Genomic DNA, 15,870 nt, shown 5'->3' with positions numbered 1-15,870 from the left:
TATCCCGGAAATTTCGTAACCCGATCATTTCGTATCCCGAGGCACCAGTGTACTTGAGTCATACATTCCTTCAAGGAAGTTTCTATATAGGTGAATACAGTATAGCTCAGTGAAAATTTGGTACCAGAGGCAGAAATAACACCATGAAAAAGAAGAGCCATTCAATTTATTTCAGCAAACTTTGCATTCAAAGCAAACAATATAAATGAAACATCCAGGTAGGCCTTGCACAAGTAAAGAAAAACATTTTGAATCTTCTAGAGATCACTTGAAAACATCAAAAATGCAACCAAGAATGACTGTTTCTCCCTCCCTTCAGTTTTCTTATGATTTCCATTTTGGTGGCTGAATGTTTGCTTCTTTAGAATCTATGGATACGTGCTTCTTTCTTATTCTGTGGTAGCTGGAGAGGGAAGATTATTTGCTCTCCCCATTTCTCTGTTTAACTGTCCATGCGTGCTCAGGAAGGGATGATGGAGGCAGTGACTATTTACCTTGCCTGTTGTAAGCAGGCACATAGCTACAGTAGGTTTGGCTAGAGTAGAATCCTGTTTTTTTCTCAATTTTTATTGCATTATTTACTGCAGACATGATGCTGCGTTCTGGCAGCAAAAGCCTGTGTTTCTCCCACCATCCTTTGCCATCATCCCAATGCCAATGCTGGTTTGTTTTTTTTTAAACTTCCAGTCAGACAGAGGAAAAGGCAGTTATAAAAAGACTGTAAAAAGAAGCTTCTTTCTCAGAGAATATGGGGCTGAACAGTGCCAGAGGAGTGCCATGATGCCACCCACCATGCAGTGGGGCACACAGCATCACATGGTGTCAGAGTCAGGGCATGCGTCATGTGGACACCATGCCCCTATTCTGCTCCAATGCTGGACTTTATCGCCAGTCTTTCAAGGCTGTTTGTTAATAGAGGTATGCCTTACGCATGTGATGGTATTTTGACTGGTTCCTTGTTACAGCAGGGGCAGGCAAAATGCAGCCTCCATACAAAATCTTCAGATTTTGTTGGGTTGTAGCTCCCAGCATTCTTTATCATTAGCTATGCTGGGTAGAGCTAATAGATATTGCAGTCCAACAACATTTTGCCCATCCTGTATGGTAGATTTTTGGAACATCTTTGCTTTCATTCAAAGAGCTGATTCCAGGAGCATTTTCAGACTCTCCATTTTGGAAAGCATTTCAGGATCAAGAGATTGCTTACTGGGCCCACTCTAGAAATATTATTAGCTACTTACACACCCTCACTTTTTAATTTAAATGCTAGGGTTAAGCATGGGCTTAAATCTTTCTCACTGAAATGAATTGGATCAAATGATGTTTAACTTTAGTTGTTAATGTCCCTGTCACTTTTATATTTAAACCTTCCCTGTAAAATGTGCTCTTAAAATTATTGATTTAATAATCAGTAATTAAAATCATAATATGAATGCATAGAACAAATAGTCCAAATCCTTATCAGGAAAATGATGGCACCATTACACTAACCAACAGTTGCTGGATCACCTCCTTCTCAGAAATAACAAAATGAGATCATGTTTGGACCACATGAGACTTTATCACATGAGGCTAGAAACAAGATATTTTAACAAAATAAAAGTGTCTTTGGCAGGTACTTATCACATAATGTAGCAATGTCCTGCTACTGCCTTGCATTCTTTTCATTATACAGTAGTAGTATATATTTTCATTGATGGGTAAAACCCATCAATAGGCTCTCAATCTCACAGCTGTTCCATGACTGCCTTCATGTGATAGATACCTTCTGTTGCATTTCCACTTCTTAGGCACTAACTTGGCACTTGCACCACCAACAGCTTCCCAAAGGCAACTGCTGTGTTCACATTCATACAGCAGCTGGCTTCAGGAGGCAGCTGGCAGTTACAACCATTTGTCAAATACCCCCCCCCCTCATGTTTGTGGATGTAAACACAGCAGGCCCATGCTTTGGGAGGGCAGGCAGGGGCAGGAGCAATTGCAGCTGCCAACACTTTCTTGAAGCTGGCTGCCGTGGGCACATTCACATAGCAGCCAGCTTTGGGAAGTGATCGGCAGCTGCAATTGCTTGTGCTCCCCACCCACCCTCAGAAGGTGGCATTTGGTAGTGTGGAAAACAGATCACATGACTATGCATTGTCAAAGCACTATCATGGGCAGTTATCTCACCAGCAAAAAAGATGGGAGCATAATGATATGCTCCTGTCAATATTGCATGATAACACGAAGATTATCACTCAACATCGCAATTATCCTGCGAATAAAGAGAAATTCTAGCGCTGCTTTTTATTCACAGAAAATTCCCATTAATAAAAAGTGGGGCTAGAATTTCTCTTTATTCGCAGGATAGTCGCAACATTGTGTGATAATCTTCACGTTATCACGCGATATTGATGGGAGCATACTGACTTTTTTGACAATGTGATAATCTCCATGAGGAAGAGTGTGAAAAGAAATGCCAAACCAGTATGCTTCTATTCTCAATCAAGTGTAATTGGGGCAGGACAGCAGGCTGGTGTGATAAAGTCCATGGTTTTTATCTGTTCCAGTTTAATTTAAATCAGCAGCCAGCCCATCTATGCTATTCAAGTTTGAAATGTTCAGGTTGACTGTATTGGATGCAGGTTGCTTAATATGAAGCACTAGGCTCCTTCTGTGCTGCTGTTCACTCTGATCCTGGCAAAACTGCATGCTCTCTAAAGCCTGCCATAGGAAACTGTGTTAAGTGCAAGTAGGAATAATGAGGCTGGTCAAATACTAGTGTGAAGATCTGAGAAAAAGAGTAGATTGTAAGTAAAAAAAGGAGAAGTCTCAGGCTCACTGCAGATGTAATCACCTCCTCCCCATTTCTTCACCATGTTATCACTGTGCTGGACCAGTGTAAGTCTTCTATACAGAGCTTGGCAAAGCAAGTTTGCAACAGCAGATGGGCTGGATTATGCCCTTTTCCCAGGCAAAGTGGGAGTTAATGTACTCCGTTCTCCCATTAAAATAGTGCGACTGAAACGTTCTGAACTTTGATTGATCCATGTTCTTAAGATGGTAATTTGTTCTAATACGAGTGCCATTCTTTCCCTGATAGCTTTGTGCTGGTGTTGTAATTTGAGTCACAGCATTAAGGGCCATTGGTGAAACACAAGAGTAGAAATCCTGTCGTCCTCCTAATGTTGTCAGGCTGCAAGTCCCATCAGCCCTAGCCAGCATTACCAACAGAGGAGAATGCCAGGCATTGAAGTCTAAGAAAAAATTGGAAGGCTGCATGAAACCCTCCCCTTGGTAAAAAGCACTTGTTTCTTGGCAGCTTTTTGGAAAAGATGGCACTTTGCTTGGGCCTTGGTGATTGGAAGAGAAAGCTCTTTGTCTGATGAGGAGACGACCCTGATTTTGCCCTGTACTAAGTGGTCAGAAGTGCATGCATGGAAACAAATGATCCAACTACCAACCTTAGATTCTGTGGAAAAAGAATTCTCATTTTGCAGGATGAATCCTGGCTGGTTGGTGTTCATACAGCCAACCTAACTATTGTGACTTTTATCTACCTCCTAAAGGTTCCCAGTCCTGATCCTAAATATTTTGTGTATGATGGAAGTATTGCATATATGTCAGCAGAGAAATAAGAGGCTAATTACTGTACTGTGATTTCCTCCCACTTGTCTTCAACTTAGCACACCTGCCATGTGGCTTGATGGATTTAAGCATCCAATCCACTCACTCACTCGAACATGCGCACACTCACACCGATGCAGACATCCCTGTTAATAAACTAGCATTCTCTCAATTTTAATTGGTTAAAGAACAGTTTTTCTTGATTCTAACTTTAGATTACTTGGAATGGAAATGCATTACTGTAATTTACAGTCTAATTGATTGAAGGCAAAATGCTTTGTTAAGGTGATGCTGGAGGATGGTGCTATCAATGGCTAAAGGCCATGATGGCTATATATTATCTCCAGTACCCAAGGCAGTATGGCCATGAATGCCAACTGCTGGAGAAAACAAATGGGATTCTGCTCTTACACTCATGAACTGCCAGTGGATTTTCAATAGGTAACTGGTTTACTGTGAGAAACAGCATACTGGACTAAATAGGCCTCAATTTTGATCCACCCATTACATTGGCCATGTAAATGCATCTGGAGAAGGATCTTTACAGAAAGGTGCTACCCAAAACCAGCTTTCCCTCTGGGCAGACTGAGGCAGGTCACTTTTGGTGACAGATTTAAATGCTATTAAAATAATGTACTGTAAATTGGCAGTTATATGGTTATTATTTTACTACAAGGGGGAGGGGTACAATTTGAATTTTCTGCCTCAGGAACCAAAAGGTCTTCAGCCATTTCTGGCACCACCACCAATAAGGCCTTGCTCCGCCTACAGACAAACCTAGTTCCAAAAAATAAAATTCAACCAGCCATTCTATCCTATCTCTGCCTTCTTTCCTTCACCTATTTTTATTGTTTATTTTCAATAGATGTTCATGCTGGGAAATAATATTTCCAAATCCCTCTGCAGTATTAATACTAAGTATTAGCTACTGGTAAGTGTTTTTCTCATCATATTTTTGTGACTTCATTTTGTATTTTTTGCTCTAACCACACTACGCTTTTTCTCATCGCACTGCAAAGCAGTATGTAATTAAATATGACAGGAAGGCTCACAACCTTTTCTCAAACCTTCCCAGCTTCTCTTAACCTACGTTATTTTTGTTGTTGCTTTAATTTAAAGATTTCAGAGAACAATAGGCTTGCCTGTGAACTGTCAGGGAGAAGTGTAATTTAGGAAGCCTTGCCTCTGTCGCTTTATTTGTGACATCTCCATTCTGTTCTCCAGCTTGAAAATGTTGCCAGTTTTAGCAAATTAATCGTTAATGTTCTAATGGGAAAACACATGAGGGGCATGGGTCACTTATAAGGTCTGTTACATTTTCTTTTGTCCTACCAGACCCCAGCAGCTTACACACCCCGTATAGAGCAACCCTTGAGCCACTAGGGCACAGAAGTAACACATGAACTGGGGTATACACACAGATGACCTGTACCAGTGAGGATTTACTCATGAGATTTCTGTCCCTTCCTTTTGAGGTTGATAAATCATTCAAGGAGAGCTTCTAGCAAAACAGCCACCAATGTAAAAATTGTGGATCTGTGCATTGTTACAACATATGGCTGGGAAGACGGGCCACTCTATGTGGGGAATTTTGTAAAGTGTGAACCAGGACTGTACACCTCAGTTGTTATCCTGTATATTATGTTACTGAAGCAGTAAAAGAAAGTATGATATTTTCATATCAATACACATGTTGTAGTGGTATTTCTGGCCCTCCTTTTCTGAAAAAAGGGGAATTTTAATATTTTCTGTTCTTGAATTTCTGTCCAGTGTAGTTTCAAAAATGCTGTCTCAAAAGACCCATTGAGGGCAATAGAACTGCCTTGCTAGCAAGCATGGCCAATTCCAAAAGACTTAGATGATTCTGAGTAGATTCTCTCTTCATCAGCAAGAGATCATACCCTCCAGCTTTCCCAATTTGTCAGGGACAGACTGATTAATCACCTTTCCTCCCCATTTTACCCCTGCTTTTAAAATGTCCCAATTTCTCTCTCATCCCCTTCACCTTTCCCCTTTGTTCTGGTCTTACTTCAATTGCTGCAAACGGAGTTAAAACTGCAAAATCAGTTTGTATTCTATTAATTCAGCATGCGGTGGGGGAGAGGTGGGGTGGAATCTCGCCCTTCGCAGTAGACAAAGGCTAAAGCAAACTGCTGCAGCCTTTCCTTGCTGGTGTGTTCTTCCTCATTAATGAAGAACCTCTGCCATCTTGCTCATACTCTGATGTTGCGTGTGCCCTGGTTTTCATCTGTGAAATATTGGGAGACAGGAAAGATCCATTCTTCCTTCCATAATTCTTAATCCAAATGTACGCTTCTCTTGCTGATCAATTACATAATAGAAGAGAGAAGAAAGGTAGGAAGATTAGAGATCCTGCTAGGTGTGGGCTCAGGTTGCTCAGCCCTTCAATGCCTCGACAGTTGTCTGACCTTACTAGACATTGTAAGCTCTGGGCAAGGATAGCAAATGTGCAGCCTCAGTCTTGGAACTGAAATTCCAAGACTATCATTTTATGATTCTACATTTAATTAGGACATGAGGACAATTACATAAAGCGTCTGTAACTCCAGAATGTATTTGCATAAATCAAGAGGATGATACTCATAAAAAATGTATTTGAGAGGAGGGCGACCTCTGCTGCACAAAATAAAGTAAACATTGTCAAATATATTTTGTTCCTATCACCAACTTCCCTGACTGAGTTCTTATTGAAACAAAAAATGTAGGGGTGTGAAAAGAGATGGCACTGCAATAAGTATGTGTTACTGATGATCACAGCAAAAATACATGAATATGAAAGACAAAATTATATATGATTCATACTGAGGAGGGGAACTTATGACCCACCAGATGTTCTGGAATGCCTGTGCTGGCTAAGTTAACAACATCCAAAGGGCCACAAGTTGTGCACCTCTGATTTATATTAAAGCACTGTGAAGCTTTTGAAAAGATAAGAATGTTAGTAATTTTAAATAATTCCACAAAGGATAGCATTGTTACATAAAATACATAAATATAGGATCTTTTAATGTCCAAAAAAACCATAACTTGTATACCCAACCTACTTTAATTTTTTAAAATAAATTCTTTATTGATTTAAAATACAGTTACATACATATATAAAACATACAATATAAGTATGGAGTAACAAATTCTGATCTTTTAGTTACCTCACAGGACCACCAGCAGTGAAAGTAAGATCCTGGTGTGGATCCGCATTTCCAACAAAGGATACTTATATCCTTATATATTTTAGTTAATTGTATTGGTGTTAAGTACCACGTCAGATATATTTTAAGCCAATTTTCTTTCAAATTTATGTGGCTGTAAAATTTATATTTCTAATCCAAGCTTTTTCCCATTGGTCTAGATTGATTGGATGGCCCACATCTTTAGCCCATTTAATCATTACTTCCTTGACTACCTCTTGCTAGAATCATAGAATTATACAGTAGTTAGAAGAGACCGCAAGGGCCATCCAGTCCAACCCCCTTGCCATGCAGGAAATCTAAATCAAAACATCCCTGACAAATGGCCATCCAGCCTCTGTTTAGTGTCCCAAGATAATAATTTTTTATATATCTTTCTCATCATACCTCTTTTTTATATTCTTCCACATTCAGAATTTCTTCCAATTCTGATTTTTTCTTTACAGTTCCCCATTCTTTTATATCTATGCGTGTTCTCTCCTGGATTTGCCAATATTAAAACCAATTTAAGTTGAAACCCTCTTGTTTTAGTTCATCATGCATTTTTTAAGACAAATTTGTTATTTTGGCTCCTTAACAAATCTTTATATTTAATCCAATCTGCTTTCCTGTACATCTCTTTTCTATATATGGCTTCTAAAGGTGAATTCCATGTGGGTAAGCTAACTATGGCAGGGTACAGACCACCAGAAAGAGGTAGCCAGGAGCCGCCTCTCTTTTCCGTGTAGCCACACCGCAGCAACCAAATTGCATGGCACGGCTACGCAGAAAGAAGCGCTGAAAAGCAGCTCCTTTTAGCACCGCTGCAAACTGCCTGCGGCAGCGCGAGTACATCACTGCTGTGCAGATCCATCTGGACGGCACGCAGCAGTGACATCCTGGTGACGTCCTAGGGTTGTGGGGCATCTGGAAATGGCACCCCGAGGCAACCCTAGCACGTCACCAGGACGTGCTAAAGGGCCCATCTGTCCAGGGCCTATGATTCTATTTTTAAATCTTTTCCAAATATGAAATAGAAAGTTTCCAATACAATGATCATTAAAGGCATAATTTGCTTTTTCTTTATCATATAATAGAAAGGCATGTTAACTGAATTTGAGTCCTTCCCCTTCTAGTTCTAATAATCTAATGTTTGGGACCGCCAAACCTCCCCTCTCTTTTGCATCTTGCTTAATCTTGAGCTTAACTCTGGGTTTTTTCCCTTCCCATATGAATTGCATCAAGTCTCTTTGCCAAATCATTAGAGTTTTATCTGGAATTCTGATAGGTAGCATCTGAAAAAGAAAAAGGATTTTTGGAAGAGCATTCATTTTAAAGGCTGCAATTCTACCTAGTACAGATAGGTGCAATTTTTGCCATTTTACAAAATCTTCATTTTCTTCCACATCTTCTCATAGTTGTTATCAAATAGTTTGTTTGTCTTATCTGTTACTGTTACACCTAGGTATCTTACCTGTTTCTTTATTTTAATCCCTGCTTTGTTGATTTGAGGCCTGTTACGTTTTCTATGGCTAGCATGATCTGGACAAAATCCTCTTGTATTTGTATGATTTTATAAATGTGATCCTCCTCTCATCCTTGATCGGACCACAGATGACGATGTCCTCCTTAGGCTGCTCTGCTCAGGTCCTGTAAATTCAGACCCATGGCCCCCTTAACAGAGTCTATCCATCTAGCTTGTGGTCTACCACGCTTTCTACTGCCTTTTACCTTTCCTAGCAGTATTTTCCTTTCTGGTGATTTTTGCCTTCTTATGATGTTGCCAAAGTAGGACAAGCTCAGTTTAAACATCTTGGATTCCGGGGAGATTTCAGGCATGATTTGTTCTAGGACCCATTTGTTTGTCTTTTTGGCTGTCCACTGTATCCTTAGCACTCTTCTCCAGCACCAAAGCTCAGATGAGTTGATTTTCTTTCTATCAGCTTTTTTCGCTGTCCGGCTCTTGTATCCTGTAGATGGAGATGAGGAATACATTGGCTTCGATGATTCTAACTTTAGTGCTCAGTTGTATATCTTTACTCTTTTGGATCTTATTTAGTTCTTTCATAGCTGCTTGTCCCATTCCTAGTCTTCTTGTGATTTCCTGACTGCAGTCTCCATTCTGATCAATGTTTGATCCAAGGTATGGGAACTTTTATTTTCTACTAATTCGATTTCCTCAGGGTCAGAGTTGACTGTATGCAGGTCCTCTGTGGTCATTATTTTTGTTTTCTTTATGCTCAGCATCAAGCCTGCAAGAGCACTCCATAAATCGCCATCAAGCTATAAGTTCCTTCTGTGTCCACAAATGAATTCTATCATTCAATGGGTGTTACTGATATGTTCAGTGCTTTTTACTCTTCAAATCACAGAGACCTATATTATCTAAAAAGTGATTATGCTTTGGGAGAGATTCTATGGGGGTAAATTGCCCAAATGCAAGAAGGTCGAATTGATTGTGGGTTTAAGGGTCCAAATGAGGCTTTGCATCTGTATGATGGAATCTGCTGTTAATCTGATGGTATTTTGTACTGCAGTGATTTCTTGGTGTTACTTCAAGGGAGGAGGGCAAGAATGAAACCATTATTGGTGGGGTGCATCTATTTGGAGAGCCAGTATGGTGTAGTGGTTTTTTACAATTATTTCCTATTTCCAGCTTTTTCCATTAATGATGAATGCAACCATCACTCCAGCTGTTGGCTCAACTGGCTCAACATGTCATCTCATCTTGAATTTATTAAAATTAGAGGAGGGATCAGATGGCACTTTTCATATGAATCAGCCATAGCTTTTTTGCTCTACCACCTTTGGGTGATATTATGAATGTTATGACTCATAGCCATTGGAATGCGATTCACGCATTTTAAGACTCCATTATTTTATTATTTTGCAACTGCTCCCTCTTCTGGCCATTTTAATTCTTCCAAAAGAAAAATCAGATGACACAGAATGATGTAAAATCAAATAATTCAAAGTAACAGTCCTTCAAATGTGGCACTTGAATATGGCTTAGATGTCCTTATCTTTGAATGAACATGGTAAAAATAAAGTGAAGTGGCCATATCTACTGGTGGCACTAAATTATTTAGAGTGGTGAAAACAAATACAGAAGAGTTTTTAAAGGATCTCTCCAAGGAAATAGGCATTCAGTGAAAATAAGCTTAAATTGATGCTTATTGGAACAAAAACACCCAACTTCACACACACTTACTGAAGGAATTAGAGTTAGCGACAGCTGACCAAAGGATACAGATATTCTTCAGTTGAAGTAGTTGTTTGGGCATTACTTGGGTCCCTTCTGGAAGAAAGGTGGCATGCAAATAAAATAAACAAATGAATGCTTCTTTAACAGAAAATTTGGTGTTAGAGGCAGAAATAGCAGATAAAGAATAGAGATAGGTTTATACACCAGAAAAAAGAAGAGCAGATCAACATGTTTTAAGTAACTAACATTCAGAACTAACAATATGCACATGGGAAATTAAATAACCAGGTCAGGTAATCCTTGCACAGATAAACAAAAACATTTTGAACCTTCTACAAGCAGCTTGAAAGCTTCTATCAGAATTCATCCAGGGATGGTTCCCCCCACCCTCATCACCAGACTCTTTTATGATTTCAATTTTGGTGGCCAGATCTATGCTTTTTTCACATGCTGGGGGTGGTTGGTGAAGCAGGCTTATCTGCTTTCTCCTTTTCTCTCTGTTTTGTTGTTCATTCATGCTCAGTCAGAGATTCGGGAGGCAGCTGTTGAACAAGTAAGGTGACAAAATTCAGCCTGCCTGACCCCAATTGGACACCATTCTGTTTCTCCATATCCTGTTCCAACAGTGGCCTCTTGTCCTGAGTATAGCTTTCTCACCAGAACTATTAAGTGTATTGGCACTCCTATGTCTTTGAGAGTGCTCCAAAGCTTTTCATGACCAATACAGTCAAAGATGTTTCCAGAAATGAGGATAAAAATCTCCAGCCAGGTCACATGGTGCCTGAGAATACAGTGAAAGGAAAGGAAAATTACTTCTAAGACTGGCACTGGTCCATGGACCATCACTCTGAATAGCACTGACTTAAGAGCCCCCCCCCCATGTGTTGAGTATAGCCTTCTCCCAAATACTGGTAAGAGTACATGCTGCTTAACTTCTTCCAGTGAGGGCTCAGCTGTTAAGTCCTGATTATTACTGTATATACTCATGTATAAGTCCTAGAAATTTAGGTTAAAAAATTGACCCCAAAAAACTGAGTCGACTAATCAGTGGGTCAATGCAAGTACTGTACACACACACACACACACACACATCCCCTGGTGAAAGGCAAGAGCATAATCTTTCCTAGAAGCATTGACTCCCTCCTAGTGTCTCATCCATTCAGCCTTCAGTATGCTCTCGACTTATACATGAGGTCAACGTATAGTTGAGTATACACTGGTACCCCGGGATACGAATGCGCCGCCTTACGAAATTTCCGGGCTACGAAAAAAATCCATTCAAAAAAACTGTTCCGGGTTACGAAGGTTATTTCGGGTTACGAAAAATTTTTTGGTGCTTTTTGGCGCTATTTCACACGAAATTGCGGCTTTTCCCCATTAGCGCCTATGGCTTTTTCGGCTTACAAATTATTCCGGGTTACGAAAGCGGCGGCGGAACGAATTAATTTCGTAACCCGGGGTACCCCTGTATCTAGTAATATTAAGAAGAATATTTAAGAAGAAATGGGGTGGCTAATAATAGTAAAGAGACAGGTATCAAAAGCAGTCAAAGAATTGTAGCAGGACCTTCTTGAAGCCTTAGGTTGCTTTTACCTTCCAACCTCAGAAGGCCTCCATTGCTAACACTTGTTCTCTTTTATTCTTTTAACACTATCCTTAAGTATAAAAGGGTCCCAAGCATCTCCCTAAACCAGTTTCAATATTTTAGGTAGCATGTTTGTCCTTCTTTCCAGTTTATGGTAATCACATCAGTCAAAGTCCACCACTGTGAAATAAACAGTATCCTTTATTGAGAAACACACAGAAATAAAGGGGAATTTTGTGTATTAACTTGAAACTTAGTATGGTTACATTACAATCAAACACTTGGCAGGCTTTTAACACTCCTTATTCTGCTCTCACTCTCTTAAGTATAACCGCCACCCAGACCTCACTAGACTAACTGTCACAACTGACTCTGCATTTTTAACATTTTAAAAAACCAAACCTCCCAACACAGCTGGGTTTGGTTTTGCTCCTCTTGAGCTGCCCATTGCTTTCAGCTAGCTGCCAAGCTTCCCTTCACTCCAAACTAGCCCAGTTTTAAAGGCACTCTTCCACAGATATATAATACAGAGTCAATCTGAATGATAGCAATAAGACTTCAAGGAAAGTCCTTCAATATAACCATAATCCAAATTTATGCTCCAATTACAGAAGCAGCAGTGGAAGAAATTGGAAGATCCTGCGCTGAAGTCCAGGACGAAAATGAACACACACAGCTAAACAGGACATGCCGATAATCCTCACTGATAGGAATGCAAAGGTAGGAAACAAAGCTGGAGCAAACCATGCAGGAGAGAACTTGGCCTAAAACCAAGAAATGAAGTAGAAGAGATTGAGTTTTGCGACACCAACAATTTGTTCATTGCCAATACATTCCTCAGGCAACCAAGGAGGCAAATGTATATATTGACATCACCTGATGGTCAATATAGAAATGAAAGAGACTACGTAATTGAAAGAAAATGATGGAGAAGCTCCTTTCTCTCTGCAAAAACAAAACCAAGAGCAAAACTCAGACCATGAACTACTAAAATAAAAAATTAGAGCAAAGCTAAAGAAGAACACTAACTAAATCAATAATTGTGCCAAAATACAACCTGGAGAATATCCCTGTAGCATTTAAAGATAATGTAAAAATAAATATTTGCTCTATTAAATTTAATTGTCCAGGAACCAGAAAAACTCTGGACTGAAGCCAGAGACATTGGTCTAAAACACACAGCAGATATAATCCAGTTGAACACCGCTTTAACAGCCCTGGCTCAGTTCTAGGGAATCCTGGGAATTGTAGTTTATTGTGGCTCCAGAGCTCTCTTCACAGAGAAGGCTACATGTCTCACAAAACTACAGTTCCCAGAATCCCCTAGCATTGAGTCAGGGCAGTTAAAAGCGGTCTCAAACTGGATTATTTCTGCAGTGTGTTTTCAATCATTGTCAGGGAGGAATGCAGCATACAGTATCTACAGCCAAAAAGAAAAGCTCCTCTGAGTGTCAGGTAAGGCTCTTCAAGCAGTTAAAGACAAATGAGAAGGAAAAGTAAAAGGGGACAGATATAGAGTCAGAATTTTGAATGGAACTCTTCAATGACTTCTGTGCAAAGCAGAACTACTATAATTATCAGTGGTTCATGGTCTGTGTTACAATCTGCTCCCAGCCTTGTTTCTTGCAGAGATAATGGAGCTTCTCCATCTTCTTCTTCAAATTCTTAGTCTGTTTGATCAGTCTATTTCATTTCTATATTGTCCATGAATACAGGTGCTTCTTGGGTTGCTTGAAGAATGTGTTTGTGATGAACAAACAGTTGGCCTCGCAAAATTGAGTCTCCTGCTTCATTTCTTGATCCTAGACCAATTTTCCCTACAATCTTTTATTCTGCTCTCTTTCCTACTTCTGTATTCCAATCACGTATGATTAACACGAAGTCCTGTTTTGGTGTGTGATCAATTGCCTCCTGGATTCCAGCATAGAATCTTTCCATTTCTTCTTCTTCTGCCCTTCATAGTTGGATTAAGGTTATATTGATGGGTTTTTCCTAACATACTTTGTATTATATCATTTGATGCCACCCAATTTCTTCTTAGATTTTCATTTCCTGAGCAAAACAATCTGACTCAAAATGACCTATTCCTGTACACTTTAGCTCACTCACCACAAGTGTTGCAATGTTTATGTGTCCCATTTCTTGTTTTACTATGTCTAGCTCCCCCTGAGTCATAGTTCTCATTTTCCATGTTCCTGTAATATGTGTTGTGCAAACTTTCCTTCTGCTTCTGAGCATGTTAACAGTTGAATGTCCTTTCAGCTTGAGTCCAGTTGCCTCATTAGCCACAGCACTACCTCTAGTTGTCCCCTTGTTGTGTGCCATCCCACCTGGAAGTCTCATTTTCTTGCAATGTCTTCTTTTTTCCCTTTAGATTGTCTCATCATAGGGTTTTCATGGTGATTTACATAACTTTAAACTTTAAACTGTGTATGGTTGGAAAGCTGGACAGTGAAGTAAGCTGAAAAGTGAAGAAATGTGGTGCTGAAGGAGTTCTGTGGATCCCTTGACTGCCAAAAAGACAAACAAATGGATCCTAGAGCCAGTGTAATGATTTGACTACAACTCTGGAAACCAGGGTTTGAATCTCTTCTCAGCCATGGAAACCCATTGGGTGGCCATGGGCAAGTCATATGCTCTTGGTCTCAGAGAAAGGAACTACAAAACCCTTCTGGGCAAATCTTGCCAAGAAAACCCCATGATAGGGTCACCTTAGGATAGCCATAAGACTTGGAAGCAACTTGGAGGCATGTAACAACCAACGCAGAGCAAGCCTCAACTTTCACCATAATCCAAGAAGACTAAACTAAGACTGTCATACAGTACTTTGTACATGGGAGGTTATGACTTACTAGAAAAGACAATAATGCTTTGCAAGGTAGAAGGCAGTAGAAAAAGAGGGAGAGTATATTCCTGATGGACAGACTCAACTGAGGAAGTCACAGCCCTGACTCTGCAGGACCTGAGCAAGGCTCTGAGTATAGAGTCATGGAGGTCTTACATCATGTTATGAAAGGGAAAAGACAGATAAAACGCACACCATCTATAACAAGTTTCAAATGTTACCCAAAGCAGTTGGAGGGTTACTTCTTGTTTTCTTATCTAAATCCCCCTCTCCAGGTTCTATTAGCCCTACAGCAGGACACACACATATACACATACTAGAGAGAGTGTGTATGTATGCTACTATATCTCCTATACTATATGCTATACTATACTATATGCTGGCGTTGTCAGAAAAAATAGTAAGGCAGTTGCATTTAGTGTGGGCAGATGTTCCTGCTGCACTGGTTTAGAAAAGAGAATTTGAAGCATAGCTTTTAGTTTCTTCTCTTTACAGGCTAAAATCACATTGGTTAATTCTATCATCACCACCATTTCCATAGTAGTATAATTCAGGTCTAAAATTTGAGACTGCTTTAACTGCCCTGGCTCAGTGCTAGGGAATTCTGGGAACTGTAGTTTTGGGAAACATTTAGCCTTCTCTGTCACAAAGAGCTCTGGTGCCACAATAAACTACAATTTCCAGGATTTCCTAGCACTGAGCCTGGGCAGTTAAAGCGGTATGAAACTGGATTATTTCTGCCGTGTGTTTTGGACCTCAAAGATATAGCTGTGTTAGTTTTTAGAATCAGCATGTAGAGAGACCTTGTAGCCCCTTTGAAACTCACTAAAAGAAAAAGTTGGCAGCACGAGCTTTCCTAGACTAAAGTCTACTTCCTCAGATGCATTTTCACCTGTGAAAAATGCATCTGAGGAAACAGACTTTACAAAAGCTCATGCTGTCAGCTACAAGATCTCTCTACACACTTGACACATTATATGTATGTGTATCATGTCAGGCAGAAATCCAACAGGTGATGCACCTTTTCCACACTCCCTGAATTTCAGCCTGATTTTGAAAAATCCAGACTCTGCAGAAGAAGGGATTTCACCAGTTGTTGCTTCTCAGACAACCAGGTTAGAGAGACGCAACTGTTAAAAGTGCAGGAGCCCCTTCCATTGCTTTATGGCAACCCAGGGTAGGGTTGATAGTGACAAATTTTTCTCTCTTCTTTCACACTTTTGTCTTGTGCCTTCAAGTTGTTTCCAACTTATGGCGACCCTAAGGCAAACGTATTATGGGATTTTCATGGCAAGATTTGTTCAGAGGTTTACCCCTGAGGCTGAGAGAGTGTGATTTGCCCAAAGTCACTCAATGGGTTTCATGGCCAAGCTGGGAATCAAATCCTGGTCTCCACAGTCACAGTCTAACACTCAAACCAATACACCACACACTCTCTCTT

The 15,870-nt window shown here is 40.0% G+C and overlaps 1 protein-coding gene across 6 annotated transcripts in view; it reads left to right on the top strand.

Annotated features, from left to right (window-relative positions):
- The first annotated feature begins 137 nt into the window (after window positions 1-137).
- The window catches only part of HIGD1C (HIG1 hypoxia inducible domain family member 1C), a 29,664-nt gene continuing 13,931 nt past the window's right edge, over window positions 138-15,870 (top strand). The window contains exons 1-2 of one of the 6 annotated variants that reach the window (XM_042454477.1): window positions 138-218; window positions 4,472-4,537. The gene's annotated coding sequence lies outside the window, so the exon portion shown is untranslated. Of the gene's footprint in view, window positions 219-4,465; window positions 4,538-13,024; window positions 13,040-15,485; window positions 15,545-15,870 lie in introns of those variants that run through there. The other 5 variants (XM_042454473.1, XM_042454474.1, XM_042454482.1 and 2 more) reach the window with 5 other exon arrangements.

Source organism: Sceloporus undulatus, chromosome 2, assembly GCF_019175285.1.
Source record: "Sceloporus undulatus isolate JIND9_A2432 ecotype Alabama chromosome 2, SceUnd_v1.1, whole genome shotgun sequence".
In the NCBI taxonomy this organism is placed as follows: domain Eukaryota; kingdom Metazoa; phylum Chordata; class Lepidosauria; order Squamata; family Phrynosomatidae; genus Sceloporus; species Sceloporus undulatus.
Note: the sequence above shows the minus strand (reverse complement) of the source record. Positions and strands in the feature narration are given on the sequence as shown.